Genomic DNA, 14,285 nt, shown 5'->3' with positions numbered 1-14,285 from the left:
ACAGAATGTGGCTAAAATATGCTGAAATCTACTAATTCTAGTGTCCTTAAGTTTGAGCACTTTTGGAAAAGTTGCTAAATTTGCCTAATAATAGAACGAGAGAATGATAGCGAATTGTGAAATTCTCCTTTTTAATTTATTATACCAAAATTATTATTAGTGCAACTTAATGTGAGCAAATTGTCAGTTAATTTCAGTTATGTTTCAATGAGTTTCAAATTAAAGACTGGAGTCAATGATCACCCCAAGGTCTTTTACTGCTGCACATGAAGAAACAGAAAGGCCAACCAGTATTACTGTGTAATCAGAAAACTTACTTCTAGCTGCATGTGGTCTTAGTACAAGTACTTCTGTCTTGCTAGAATTAAGTAGAAGGAAGTTAATAAGCAGCCAGTGTCTAATGTCTTTTACACATTCCTCAATTTTATTAAGCTAGTGTCTCTCATCTGGCTTTGCTGAAACATACAACTGTGTGTCATCAGCATAACAGTAGAAGCTATTACCATGCTTATGAATAATATTATCCAGAGGTGGTAGCGCATATATATACAGTGGTGCTTGAAAGTTTGTGAACCCTTTAGAATTTTCTATATTTCTGCATAAATATGACCTAAAATATCATCAGATTTTCACATAAATCCTAAAAGTAAATAAAGAGAACCCAGTTAAACAAATGAGACAAAAATATTATACTTGGTCATTTATTTGTTGAGAAAAATGATCTAATATTACATATCTGTGAGTGGCAAAAGTATGTGAACCTTTGCTTTCAGTATCTGGTGTGACCCCCTTGTGCAGCAATAACTGCAACTAAACATTTCCGGTAACTGTTGATCAGTCCTGCACACCGGCTTGGAGGAATTTTAGCCCATTCCTCCGTACAGAACAGCTTCAACTCTGGGATGTTGGTGGGTTTCCTCACATGAACTGCTTGCTTCAGGTCCTTCACAACATTTCGATTGGATTAAGGTCAGGACTTTGACTTGGCCATTCCAAAACATTAACTTTATTCTTCTTTCACCACTCTTTGGTAGAACGACTTGTGTGCTTAGGGTCGCTGTCCTGCTGGATGACCCGCCTTCTTTTGAGATTCAGTTCATGGACAGATATCCTGACGTTTTCCTTTAGAATTCACTGGTATAATTCTGAATTCATTGTTCCATCAATGATGGCAAGCCATCCTGGCCCAGATGCAGCAAAACAGGCCCAAACCGTGATACTACCACCACCATGTTCCACAGATGGGATAAGGTTCTTATGCTGGAATGCAGTGTTTTCCTTTCTCCAAACATAACGCTTCTCAATGAAACCAAAAAGTTCTATTTTGGTCTCATCCGTCCACAAACATTTTTCTAACAGCCTTCTGGCTTGTCCACGTGATCTTTAGCAAACTGCAGATGAGCAGCAATGTTCTTTTTGGAGAGCAGTGGCTTTCTCCTTGCAACCCTGCCATGCACACCATTGTTGCTCAGTGTTCTCCTGATGGTGAACTCATGAACATTAACATTAGCCAGTGTGAGAGAGGCCTTCAGTTGCTTCCAAGTTACCCTGGGGTCCTTTGTGACCTCGCCGACTATTACATGCCTTGCTCTTGGAGTGAGCTTTGTTGGTCGACCATTCCTAGGGAGGGTAACAATGGTCTTGAATTTCCTCCATTTGTACACAATCTGTCTGACTGTGGATTGGTGGAGTCCAAACTCTTTAAAGATGGTTTTGTAACCTTTTCCAGCCTGATGAGCATCAATAATGCTTTTTCTGAGGTCCTCAGAAATCTCCTTTGTTCATGCCATGATACACTTCCACAAACATGTGTTGTGAAGATCAGACTTTGCTAGATCCCTGTTCTTTAAATAAAACAGGGTGCCCACTCACACCTGATTGTCATCCCATGGATTGAAAACACCTGACTCTAATTTCACCTTCAAATTAACTGCTAATCCTAGAGGTTCACATACTTTTGCCACTCACAGATATGTAATATTGGATCATTTTCCTCAATAAATAAATGACCAAGTATAATATTTTTGTCTCATTTGTTTAACTGGGTTCTCTTTATCTACTTTTAGGACTTGTGTGAAAATCTGATGATGTTTTAGGTCATATTTATGCAGAAATACAGAAAATTCTAAAGGGTTCACAAACTTTGAAGCACCACTGTATATATATATATATATATATATATATATATATATATATATACATATATATATATATATATATATATATATATATATATATATATATATATATATATATATATATATAAGCAGTGGGCCTAAGACAGAACCTTGTGGAACACCAAAATGTACCTTAGTATGCATAGAAAAGTCGCCATATACATCAACAAATTGACAATCAGTTACAGTGTCTTGCAAAAGTATTCATCCCCTTTGGTGTTTGTCCTGTTTTGTTGCATTACAAGATGGAATTAAAATGGATTTTTGGAGGGTTAGCACCATTTGATTTATACAACATGTCTACAACTTTAAAGGTGCAAATTGTTGTTTTATTGTGACACAAACAATAATTAAGATGAAAAAACAGAAATCTGGAGTGTGCATAGGTATTCACCCCCTTTCGTATGCAACCCCTAAATAAGAGCTGGTCCAACCAATTCACTTCATAAGTCACATAATTAGTTGATTAAAGCCTCAATCACAATCCGCCATACATGCTACTATGGGCAGTCTACAGTAAAAATTTGGCAAAACCGTGCTTGAGACTTGCATGACACTTGCGTGTGTTCAGTGCCATAAGAGGTCGCAGACTGCCCATGGAGACTTTTGGTCCTGCACATGCAAATTCTACGGGTCTTGCGACAAATCAAGAATGCATGCACTACGTACTGTACGGGACCCATACTCCTTTTGTACACCTGAACCAAGTCAGCAGTGTGGCTAGTAGGGGCTTTTTGCAATGACAATAAGACGCATGAGTGACGCACGGTCATGGTATGAGTGACGCGCCTCAGAAGTACTACACAAGTATTCCACACTTGCTATTTGTGCGGCACGCAAGACAGAAGTACACCTCACTTTCTACCCCTATGTGTGGTGTGCACGCAGTGCACACGACCTGCACACAGCACACGCGACCTGCACGCAGCGCACGCGGCCTTCACGCAGCGCACGCGACCTGCACGCAGCACACGCGACCTGTACATGAGACAAGGAGCAAGACTCTGGGTATATATATTGGGGAGGAACCAAGGAACCGATCATGTAGCGTGTAGCATTGTAGAAGGGAAGAAGACCACCTTATTTGCTGTTTTTATTTGAGTATATGTTTAATTTACCATGCAAACATCAAATAATAAAACATGAGTATAAGGGAATAACACATTTTATTACATTGTAAAAAATCCCAACTAAATAGCCCAACAGTTTGAGCACTGAAACACACTTTGACTCTGACTCCAAGCTACTGTCCTGCTCCTACTCCTGCTGAGTGGTGGAACGGGGTGTTGGGATGTCCTTGTTCTCATCACTGAGCATGGCACAATGGCCTGACAGCAATGATGGGATTGCAATGTCCTCACTTCTGGGCATCGTTAGCTAAAACATACATGAAAATCAGCATATGTAATATTAATTACATAAGCATATAGATACTGAAATGAATGTTTAAAACATTTGTATTTACCTGTGAAAATCCCTCTGGCGGGGTGCTGTGCCTTCTGCCGGCTTGAAGGCATACTTCTCCCTGTCCGTGCATGGCTTGCCGGTGCTGCTACCATCATCATCAAATTCTTCCTCCTCCTCCCTCTCTGCTGTTTCAGGCTGGGTTACTTCACTTTTGCTCGCTTCTTCTTGGGTCCCATTTGCTAAACTTTAAACTGAAAATTTAAAAATTTTTCCCACAAAATATCCAATGTTCTTCAGTCGAAAGACAGATGCAGAATGCTGCAGACACGCTGGTTTTATACCCACTCCTGGCTTGCATCACACACAAGTTATGAGTGATTGTAACGTGCTAATCACATGCGTCACACATGCTTCACAAGTGCGGCCCGAACTCGTAGCGCAGGAAACTGGTAAAATGCAAGTCACATACACTCCACACTCACTGAACACGCACTGATCGCGTGCATCAGACATACGCTTTCCATGGGCTAATGGTGCAATTTTTCCCACGCCTCGAGGAAGTCAGGTGTGCAACCTGTACTTGACAAGTACTTTGCCTGTACTCCTCCCCCAAACTTTCCCCCGGGTTCACCGCGACCCTGCAGCACGGCTGCGAGCTACCAAACCGTATGACCCATGCCTGTCAAACACAGTGGGTTGTGAGTGAGGCTTAAGATCCACCTGTGTGCAGTCAAAGTGTCACATGATCCATCACATGATGTCTGTATAAATCAACCTGTTCTGGAAGGACCCTGACTCTGCAACACTACCAAGCAAGCAACATGAAAATCAAGGAGCCTATGGAATCAATTTTGTGCCAAAATGTTCATACAATACTTTTGAAATATCAAACAAAAACGACAAATCAAAATACAAAAAAAAAGTCAATTTTTTTAGACTGGCAAACAAATTATTCGTGTAATCGTGCAAAATATCAGTCTATTACTCTTCAGAAACCTTTTATTTTTGTTCCGCGTCTTTCTCAGTTTTGTTTGACATAATTTATTTTGGTTGCGATTCCAGCTTTCTCGTTTGCGCTCCCTGACTTTTTGCTTGCATTTTTGGCACAAACTTCACGTGTGGGTGGGCTGTCCAGGAATGCATTCCCATTGGGTAACTTGTGTTTGACTGACAGCTATGCTCAGCCATTCCCTACTCGGATTCTGGCGGACTGTTTGACGAGTGACCGATCCATTGACGGTAAACAAGGATCGAGTGGACTTCAGTGGCGGCTATGATATTGAATTAATTCAACAAAGTGTAAGTACGGGACAAATGTGTTGTATGTGTTGCAGTAGTACACATTATGCAGGCGTGTTTAACGTTAGCAAGACAGCTATTATATTGGGTAGTGGAGCTAAGTCTAACATTTGACTTGCCATGAAACACCTGCATAATGTGTACTACTGCAACACATACAACACATTTGTCCCGTACTTACACTTTGTTGAATTAATTCAATATCATAGTCGCCACTGAAGTCCACTCGATCCTTGTTTACCGTCAATGGATCGGTCACTCGTCAAACAGTCTGCCAGAATCCGAGTAGGGAATGGCTGAGCGTAGCTGTCAGTCAAACACAAGTTACCCAATGGGAATGCATTCCTGGACAGCCCACCCACACGTGAAGTTTGTGCCAAAACTGCAAGCAAAAAGTCAGGGAGCGCAAACGAGAAAGCTGGAATCGCAACCAAAATAAATTACGTCAAACAAAACTGAGAAAGACGCGGAACAAAAATAAAAGGTTTCTGAAGAGTAATAGACTGATATTTTGCACGATTACACGAATAATTTGTTTGCCAGTCTAAAAAAATTGACTTTTTTTTTGTATTTTGATTTGTCGTTTTTGTTTGATATTTCAAAAGTATTGTATGAACATTTTGGCACAAAATTGATTCCATAATTGCCATGCACCTGTTCTTGATCAGAACACAATCACAGCTTGTGCATGTAAAGACTCTCCTCACACACAGACTTTGCAAAGTATACGGTCTGTTCCTTGTGTCTGACATTACCAAGCCTTGATTATTGTTTTGCTACTCTGGTTTTGACTTTACTTTTTGTTTTAATGACCATGTTTTACCTTGCCTAGTATATCCTGTTTGTGTATTGCCTGATCATTGCCCTGGTTCTGCTCTTTGCCTCGCGTTTTGGAACTGTTTGCCAGCTTACTTTCAAATAAACTCTTCCTGTACTTACATCTGTCCATCACCCATTCATGTGGCACTATGTTCTCTCCAGAAACTTCCTCCAGCACTGTGCCTACCTTCTGTCCAGACATTTCCTCTTGCACTACATATGTCTACCTTCTCTCCAGAAAGTTAAAAATATTTTTTTAAATAAATAAATTTGCAATATGCATAGTGACCAATTATGGGTGAGATGACAAGCAGGAAATGAAATGCACTCAGCATGGTAATAAATATGTGCAATGTGATTAGCTCTCTCACGATCTCATTCATAAATGTAGTTTATGCACACAAGCAAATGTCATCTACTGTATATGCACAAGAAAACTAAATATCAAGGTGCTTCATTTTTATACATGATAAAAAAACCAACTGGCCAGATGGGCTGGCAACTTAAAACTTCTGTTGGCCCTTCCAAAAAGCTGCTGACCATGGACCAGCGACTGTTTTGACTCCCGTAATATTACAAAGGTAGCCTTTTTTCATCTCAAGTATTGCTAAGGCAAGGCAAGGCAAGTTTATTTATATAGCACATTTCATACACAATGGCAGTTAAATGTGCTTTACAGAAGTAAAAACAAAAACAGTAAACAATAGAGAAATAAAATTACATAAAATAATTTTATCTTTATTCTAAAATAATTAATTAAAAGAATTAAAAGAATTAAAAGAAAATAATAAGAATTAAACAATAGTAGAAATAAAATATTAAAATGCCAAAAAGAAAAAGGAGAAAAAGAAAGAGAAAGGGAAAAAAAACTAGCAGAATAGAAAGATAAGATAAGAAATATACTGTCACTACCTGATGCAGAAAAACTAGTTCATGCTTTTGTAACCTCTAGGTTGGGTTATTGTAATGCCTTATTGTCTGGATGTACCAGTATGTGCATAACCAAACTCCAGTTCATCCAAAATGCAATAAGAGTCCTTACTAGAAGATATGACCACATCACCCCCATCTTATCCACACTGCATTGGCTCCCAATCAAGTTTTGCATTGATTATAAAATGCTACTATTGACCTACCGTATAAAGCACTGAATGATGTTGCGCCACAGTACCTGAGCAAACTTCTGGTCTTTTCTGACATGGTCTTTTATGAATTGGGGGTCATTCCATATGAAATGGACCAAAATTTGGGCTTCTGGTGATGTCATGATAGGAGAAGCAGTATAGAAACAGAGCTCCGTCGAACAAAACAAAAAATGAGTGACAACTAAAGGTATTAGATGTTAAAATGCAAAAAAGAGTACCCCTGTAATATAAGTGCGACTATGAGACAAAAAAAATTTGGCAGAAAGGATCACTGCAAAGAGAAGGAGGAGAAACCAAGACCAACAAGACCCGCTAGCTTAGCCACCATGGCTAGCAACAAGTGTCAGTCAGACATGGAAGTATTGGAGGAGCTGAAGAAACTTCGAAAAGAAAACCAGGGCAGACATAATCATAGTAAGCTATCTCTCGAAAGCCTGGAACAAGCTGTTACAGACATAAAAAAACAAATGGCAGAACACGAAGAATGAACTGAACAACTGGAGGACAGTATCAGTGGGGTGGAAGATGCAATGATGCAGCACCAGAGAGCGCTACGATATCTGGTTCACCGTGATCTGATGTTTTCATCGAAATATGATGACCTCCAGAACAGACTAAGATGAAACAACATACGGATTTTCCAGATCCCAGAGGGAAATGAAGGAAAAGATACGGTCGGATTTGTGAAAGAGTTGCTTCAGAAGGTACTCAAACTACCACCAGAAATGGATATTGAGATTGAGAGGGCACATCACTCACTCAGACCCAAGCCCAATGATCCAACAGCTCCCCGAGGTCACTGATCGTGAGATTCCTCAATGCAGCAACAAAAGACAAGATAATACGGCAAGCATGGAGCCAGGGACAAGTTTTCTTCCAAGGCAAGCGGATCTTTTTTGATCAGGATTACTCTCCAGATCTACAAAAGAGACAAGTGAAAGTTCGTGGGGTCATCAAACAACTTAAGAAGGAGGACATACAGGCAAAATGCCTGTACCCAGCACAAATAAAAATAAAACTGAACCTCTGCAATGCTAACAAGCGCAACAACGGTGCTTAAGGAGCTGGGCATTGAGGTATGCTGTGGATACAGAAAGAAAGAAAGCACAACTTTATTCATCACACACTTGTGAAATTTCCTCTCTGCATTTAACCCATCTGAAGTAGTGAACACACACATGTGAGCAATGAGCACACACATATACCCAGAGCAGTGGGCAGCCATGCTAACAGCGCCCGGGGAGCAGTTGGGAGTTAGGTGCCTCGCTCAAGGGCACCTCAGCCCAAGGCCATCTCATATTAACCTAACCACATGTCTTTGGATTGTGGGGGAAACCAGAGCACCCGGAGGAAATCCACACAGACACGGGGAGAATATGCAAACTCCACACAGAAAGACCCTTGCCGGCCGCTGGGTTCGAACCCAGAACCTTCTTGCTGTGAGGCGACCGTGCTAACCACTACACCACCGTGCCACCAGGGAACAGATTGAGGAGGAGCTGAAGGAAGGATAGAGGAGCAACACCAAGAGAAAGAGGGATACGGTGCTGTCAATGTTCAATTTAAAGTCTTTTCTACAAGAGAAAACTTGACTGTGAATATCAAGGTACTGTGGAAGCCAATTCAGAACCAATATAGAGGTGGGGATGTTAATTCTATACATTGAACTATGAATACATGTCGTTATGCTACCTATGTGAATAATTGTGGAAAGACTGTTGTCACAAGCTTATACAAATTAAGTTAAAAGACATACTGTTCAGATGGATGCTGGGTTTAGGCTTTACATGAGTGGACTACACTCACCCAGACCTTCTTTACGTATTAATGTAATGTTGGTTGTGTTTGCACTATGTGTGTTTTTTTCCACAGAGAGGGTAGGTCACACCTCTCTGTCCCAATACCAATGGGGATTGGACACAGAGTTAGGCTACTGTGGACAAGTGGTAAGGTAGAAGTTCTGTTCTGTGTTATTATGTTTTTGTTTTCCCTGATGATTTATGGTGTGCGGCATGCCGTGAATGCCAATTAGTAAATCCTGCGGCCACTCCAAAAGCGTCGTTGCGCCCTCTCCCTCTAACTGAGACCCCGTTTGAGCGAATCGGGGTGGATCTCGTCGGGCCATTAGATCGGTCAGCACGGGGATATCGCTTTATTTTAGTTCTGGTGGACTATGCAACGCGATATCTGGAAGCAATGCCTCTCCGCAATATCTCAGCACGCAGTATTGTGGAAGCGCTCTTCCGCTTTATCTCCCGGGTCGGGATTCCGAAAGAAATCCTGACAGACCAAGGCACTTCGTTTATGTCACACACACTGCACGAACTGTATGAGTTACTGGGGATTAAGTCTATCCACACCAGTGTCTATCACCCACAAACGGATGGCTTAGTAGAGCGATTTAACCAAACACTCAAGAACATAATCTGGAAATTCATAGGTGAAGATGCGTGTAATTGGGATAAGTGGCTCGAGCCCCTGTTACTCACAGTACGAGAGGTCCTGCAAGCCTCCACGGGGTTTTCTCCCTTTGAATTATTATATGGGCGTAGGCCACATGCCATTCTGGATGTGCTACGGGAAAATTGGGAGGGACCTTCACCGAGTAAAAATGAAATCCAGTATGTTCTTGACCTGCGTGCAAAACTCCACACCCTCACGCACCTAACCTAGGAGAATTTGCGGCAGGCACAAGAACGTCAAAGCCTATCACAAATGACTCCTGAAATCCTTCTCCAACTGCTCCACCCTGCCTGCACTCTCTTTCTCACCTCACTATCGCAGCCCCCATTTTCCTGCTAATTATAACAAGTTAATTAAACAAATAAAAAAATGATATGACACGATGGGAGATTCTTCCCCTCTCCTTGTCTGGTAGAATTGAGACTGTGAAAATCAACCTCTTACCCAACTTTCTCTTTTTATTTCAGTCCTTACCTATAAGAGTGCCCATTTCCATTTTTAATCTGCTAAATAAACTAATTTCTAGATTTATTTGGCAGAAAAAGAGCCCTAGGATTGGACTAAAAACCCTACTTCTTCCGAAAAAAAGGGGAGGTCTGGGTCTGCCAAATTTTAAACATTATTATTGGGCTGTACAGTTAAATGCAATTTTAAACATTATTATTGGGCTGTACAGTTAAATGCAATAGTAGCATGGATTAGAAATTATCAGGAAACAGGATGGGTACAGATAGAACAGAGTACAACTAAAGGTATATCTCTATTAGTGCTGCCATTCATCAATATAAACTACATTAATAAAATTAAAATAGAAACTGAATGGATAAAACATACCCTGAAGGTTTGGACAACAGTTAGAAAAATGTTGGAAGGACCATTATCAATCTCAAGGGCCATGCCAATAGTGGGCAATATAGAATTCCCTCCTTCCATGTGGGACAGTGGATTCAGAAGGTGGATCAGTACTGGTGTCAATACAATTAATTTATTATTTAATGGAACAGAACTTAAGTCATTCTCCCAACTTCAGGAACAATTTACACTACCATCACATGATTTATATAGATATCTTCAAATAAGACACTATCTTACAAGTCATAAAGAAAGAGAATTGGTCAGTAAAAAGCCAAATAATATAGATCTTCTTATCAGTATCATAGAAAAACATATACCAATTAAAAAATATGTCTCACACATATATAAAAGGCTTATAAATGATGCCTCACAAAATACAGGGAATATCAAGAAAAAATGGGAACTGGAATTAAATATTATAATTGAAGATGACACATGGGAGGAGCTGTGTACAAATTGTCATAAGGGAATCAGTAGTCAAATGTGGAAAGAATTTGATTGGAAGATAAAAAATAAGATATTTTAATACACCTTTTATTATTTCTTCATTTATGAATGCACTTCATGTGGAATTATGTTGGAGAAAATGTGGAAAAATAGGGGACCACTCACACATCTTCAGGGACTGCCCAGTGATTGAGGAATTCTAGAGAAGTGTCAAAAAAGAAACTGAAAGCATTTTACAAGTGTGTTCCCCTAGATCCATTATTATTTCTGTTAGGAGCTATATTTAAGGAGATGTATAATACAAATCAAAGATATATCCTACGAATACTTTTATTGACTGCCAAGAAGATAACTGTGAACTGGAAAGATACAAATCCACCAACCATAAGTCAGTGGACACAGAGACTGAAACAAGTGTACACACTTGAACAAATAACTGAAAATCTACAACTGAAAATGGACACATTTTTACAGAGATGGAACTGTGTTGCACTGTACCTGGGACTTTGACCAAAGGATATGTTCTGTAGTAACAAAATTGTTACTATCACGGAACACCCCAGAACTGTCATCATCATCATATTCCTCTTAAAATGGACAATGACTTACTGTAAATGCCCCTCCCTCTGTAAGGGGTGGCTCTGATTTTAACCTCTCTCTGTATTCTAACAATTTTTAAGAGGTCCTATGTCAGGGAATGTTCTGCTCTTGCTCTGGAAAATGAAAATTTTAAATAAAAAGTAAAAAAAAAAAGAAAGAAAACAAATGGACCAAAATTCAGAAAAGGTTGAGGGGGTGGGGGTGTCATTCCTCAAATTTTCAGGATCCAAAATATATTAAAATTGCAGTTTTAAAATCATTTTATTTTACCTTTAGATGAGTACTGAAGCACCAAAATGATTAAGAAAAACTGCACCAATGTTAAATGTTTTGTTAGTATGATAAATTAGACAAAGCCTCTGGCCTCTCAGGATACCTCTGAATCTGTGCAGAATGCTAAAATTCACGATTTTCAAAAATAAATTACCACATGTGTACAAAGTTGCAGGTATTTGTCATTTTAACTATGGAAGATCGGACATCCTTCCTTTCACTGGGCATAAAATTGTTTTTGTTCAGGCTTGGTAATTACTTCAGAATTAGGTTTGAAATGCGTGTGTCCTGGGTGGCACGGTGGTGTAGTGGTTAGCCCTGTTACCTCACAGCAAGAAGGTTTTGGGCTCAAGTCCAGTGGCCAACAGGGGCCTTTCTGTGTGGAGTTTGCATGTTCTCCCCGTATCTGTGTGGGTTTCTTCTGTGTGCTCTGGTTTTCCCCACAGTCCAAAGACATGAAGGTTAGGTTAACTGGTGGGTGTTCTGTAAAGTTATCCTACCTCTTGGATTTGTCCTACCAAGCCTACTGTGCATGCGCAGAACACATGACGTCATATCTTGGAATTTGGACCGAGTTTTGTCCTACCGATCAGCTGGGCTGATAGAAAATCGGTGAGTATTTCACGCATTTGTAATGCGTAATGTAGGCATATTTGCAATTCAGAAACGTATAAAATACAGTATTTATAAACAAACGAAACAATGCCCCATCATAACTTTGACTGCACAGTGCCCACTGCGTGACAGAATTAGCAAGTTCTCATACAGACCGTTTTATTATTCAAAACAAGTCATTACAAATTATTTGACTCGGCCAAAGACTCGACCAATACGCACAAAACATAAAAATCGGCAAATGCGTGAAATACTCACCGATTGTCTATCAGCCCAGCTGATCGGTAGGACAAAACTCGGTCCAAATTCCAAGATATGACGTCATGTGTTCTGCGCATGCACAGTAGGCTTGGTAGGACAAATCCAAGAGGTAGGATAACTTTACAGAACAGTGGCTCTAAATTGACGATAGGTATGAGTGTAACTTGTTGTTTGTCTCTATGTATCAGCCCTGTGATGATTTGGTGACTTGTCCAAGGTGTACCCTGCCTCTTATCCATAGTCAGCTGGGATAGGCTCCAGCTTACCCACAACTCTGCACAGGATATGTGGTTACAGGTAATGGATGGATGGATATATGTGTGTCCTAACAATTAAAAAAGTTAGCTTGCTGCCTAATAACAAAGTCACCACTTTCAGAGTTCAATATATAATCCCTTTTACACTCACCCGCCACTTTAATAGGAACGTTTTCTTGATTCCAAGATGCCTATTCTTGGCTGTCTGGAGTGGAACTCAATGTGGTCTTCTGCTGTTGCAGAATATACTTTTCTGCTCACCACAGTTGTAAAGTGTGATTATACAGTGCCTTGAAAAAGTATTCATACCCCCTGAAAATTTTCACATTTTTCCACCTTACAACTACGAACTTAAAAGTTTTTTATTGAGATTTTATGTGATAAACCAACACAGCGTAGCACATAATTGTGAAGTGAAACGAAAATGATAAATGGTCTTCAAAATTTTAAACAAGTAAAAATCTGAAAAATGTGGTGTGCATTAGTATTCAGCCCCCTGTCCTCTGATACCTCTAAATACAATCCAGTGCAATCAATTGCCTTCAGAAGTCATCTAATTAGTTAATAGAGTCCTACTGTGTGTAATTTACTCTCAGCATAAATACACTTGTTCTGTGAAGGCCTCAGTAGTTTGTTAGAGAACATTGAAGAACAAACAGCATTATGAAGACCAAAAAACTCACCAGACAGGTGAGGTGTGGCATTGGCGGAAGCAGCTGTCACAGAGCTGTCTACGCCATCACCGCGTCAGAGTGAGGAGCAGCAGGCTCCTCCTCCCTCTCTCGGGGAATCCCTCGCGGATTTTCCGTTAGAGCAATCGCGAGACGAGTCTCTGCGGCATACGTTTGACCAAGTGAGAGTAATCGATGGTCAAACGCTCCAGCCAAACGCCACCCCGTCCTTCCCCTATTTTTCCATTATTAAGGATAGGTTATACCGAGTGACGCAGGACACTCAGACGAAGGAACAAGTAACCCAACTTTTGATCCCAAAGAGCCGCCGGGAATTGGTATTCCGGGCGGCTCACTTTAATCCCACAGCAGGCCAGAACTGAGTTCTCAAAGACTCTTTTTATTTAGCTTTTCAGCGTTAAACTACACAAGCATCCAGGTTGGGGAGAACCTCCCTTCCTCCGCTCTCCCTCTCCTCTTATAGGGCGCGGTCACTGGGGAAGACACACAAACACAGGTTAATTCCCATAAGGTGCAGTGATTCCGCCACTTACCTTCCCTGACTCCGCCCTCCATTCACAGACCGACGCTTGACCACGCCCCCGCTGTCACAAAAATTTTGAAGACCATTTATCATTTTTGTTTCACTTCACAATTATGTGCTACTCTGTGCTGGTCTATCACATAAAATCTCAAAAAAACTTTTAAGTTCGTGGTTGTAAGGTGGAAAAATGTGAAAAAGTTCAAGGGGTATGAATACTTTTTCAAGGCACTGTATGAGTCACTATATCCTTCCTGGCAGCTTCAACCAATCTGGCCACTTTACTCTGACCTCTGTTATCAACAAGGCATTTCCACCCACACAACTGTCACTCACTCAATGTTTTTCACACCATATCTCCGTAAAGACAGTCTTATGTTGCCCGGACTTGGAGCTGCTAGCCATTAGCCTGCGGCCATATTATCTGCCTAGGGAGTTCAGTCACATGATCGCCA

General features: G+C 40.5%; 1 protein-coding gene across 4 annotated transcripts in view; it reads right to left on the bottom strand.

Annotated features, from left to right (window-relative positions):
* gdpd2 (glycerophosphodiester phosphodiesterase domain containing 2) overlaps positions 1–14,285 on the bottom strand; it is a 166,443-nt gene that overhangs the window by 132,372 nt on the left and 19,786 nt on the right. Inside the window, exon 1 of one of the 4 annotated variants that reach the window (XM_060927742.1) lies at positions 7,607–7,631. The exons of the other annotated variants lie outside the window; for them this stretch is intronic. The gene's annotated coding sequence lies outside the window, so the exon portion shown is untranslated. Of the gene's footprint in view, positions 1–7,606; positions 7,632–14,285 lie in introns of those variants that run through there. 4 annotated transcript variants of the gene reach the window in all.

Source organism: Neoarius graeffei, chromosome 8 (genome assembly GCF_027579695.1).
Source record: "Neoarius graeffei isolate fNeoGra1 chromosome 8, fNeoGra1.pri, whole genome shotgun sequence".
NCBI lineage: Eukaryota > Metazoa > Chordata > Actinopteri > Siluriformes > Ariidae > Neoarius > Neoarius graeffei.
This window is presented reverse-complemented; position numbering and strand designations above follow the sequence as displayed.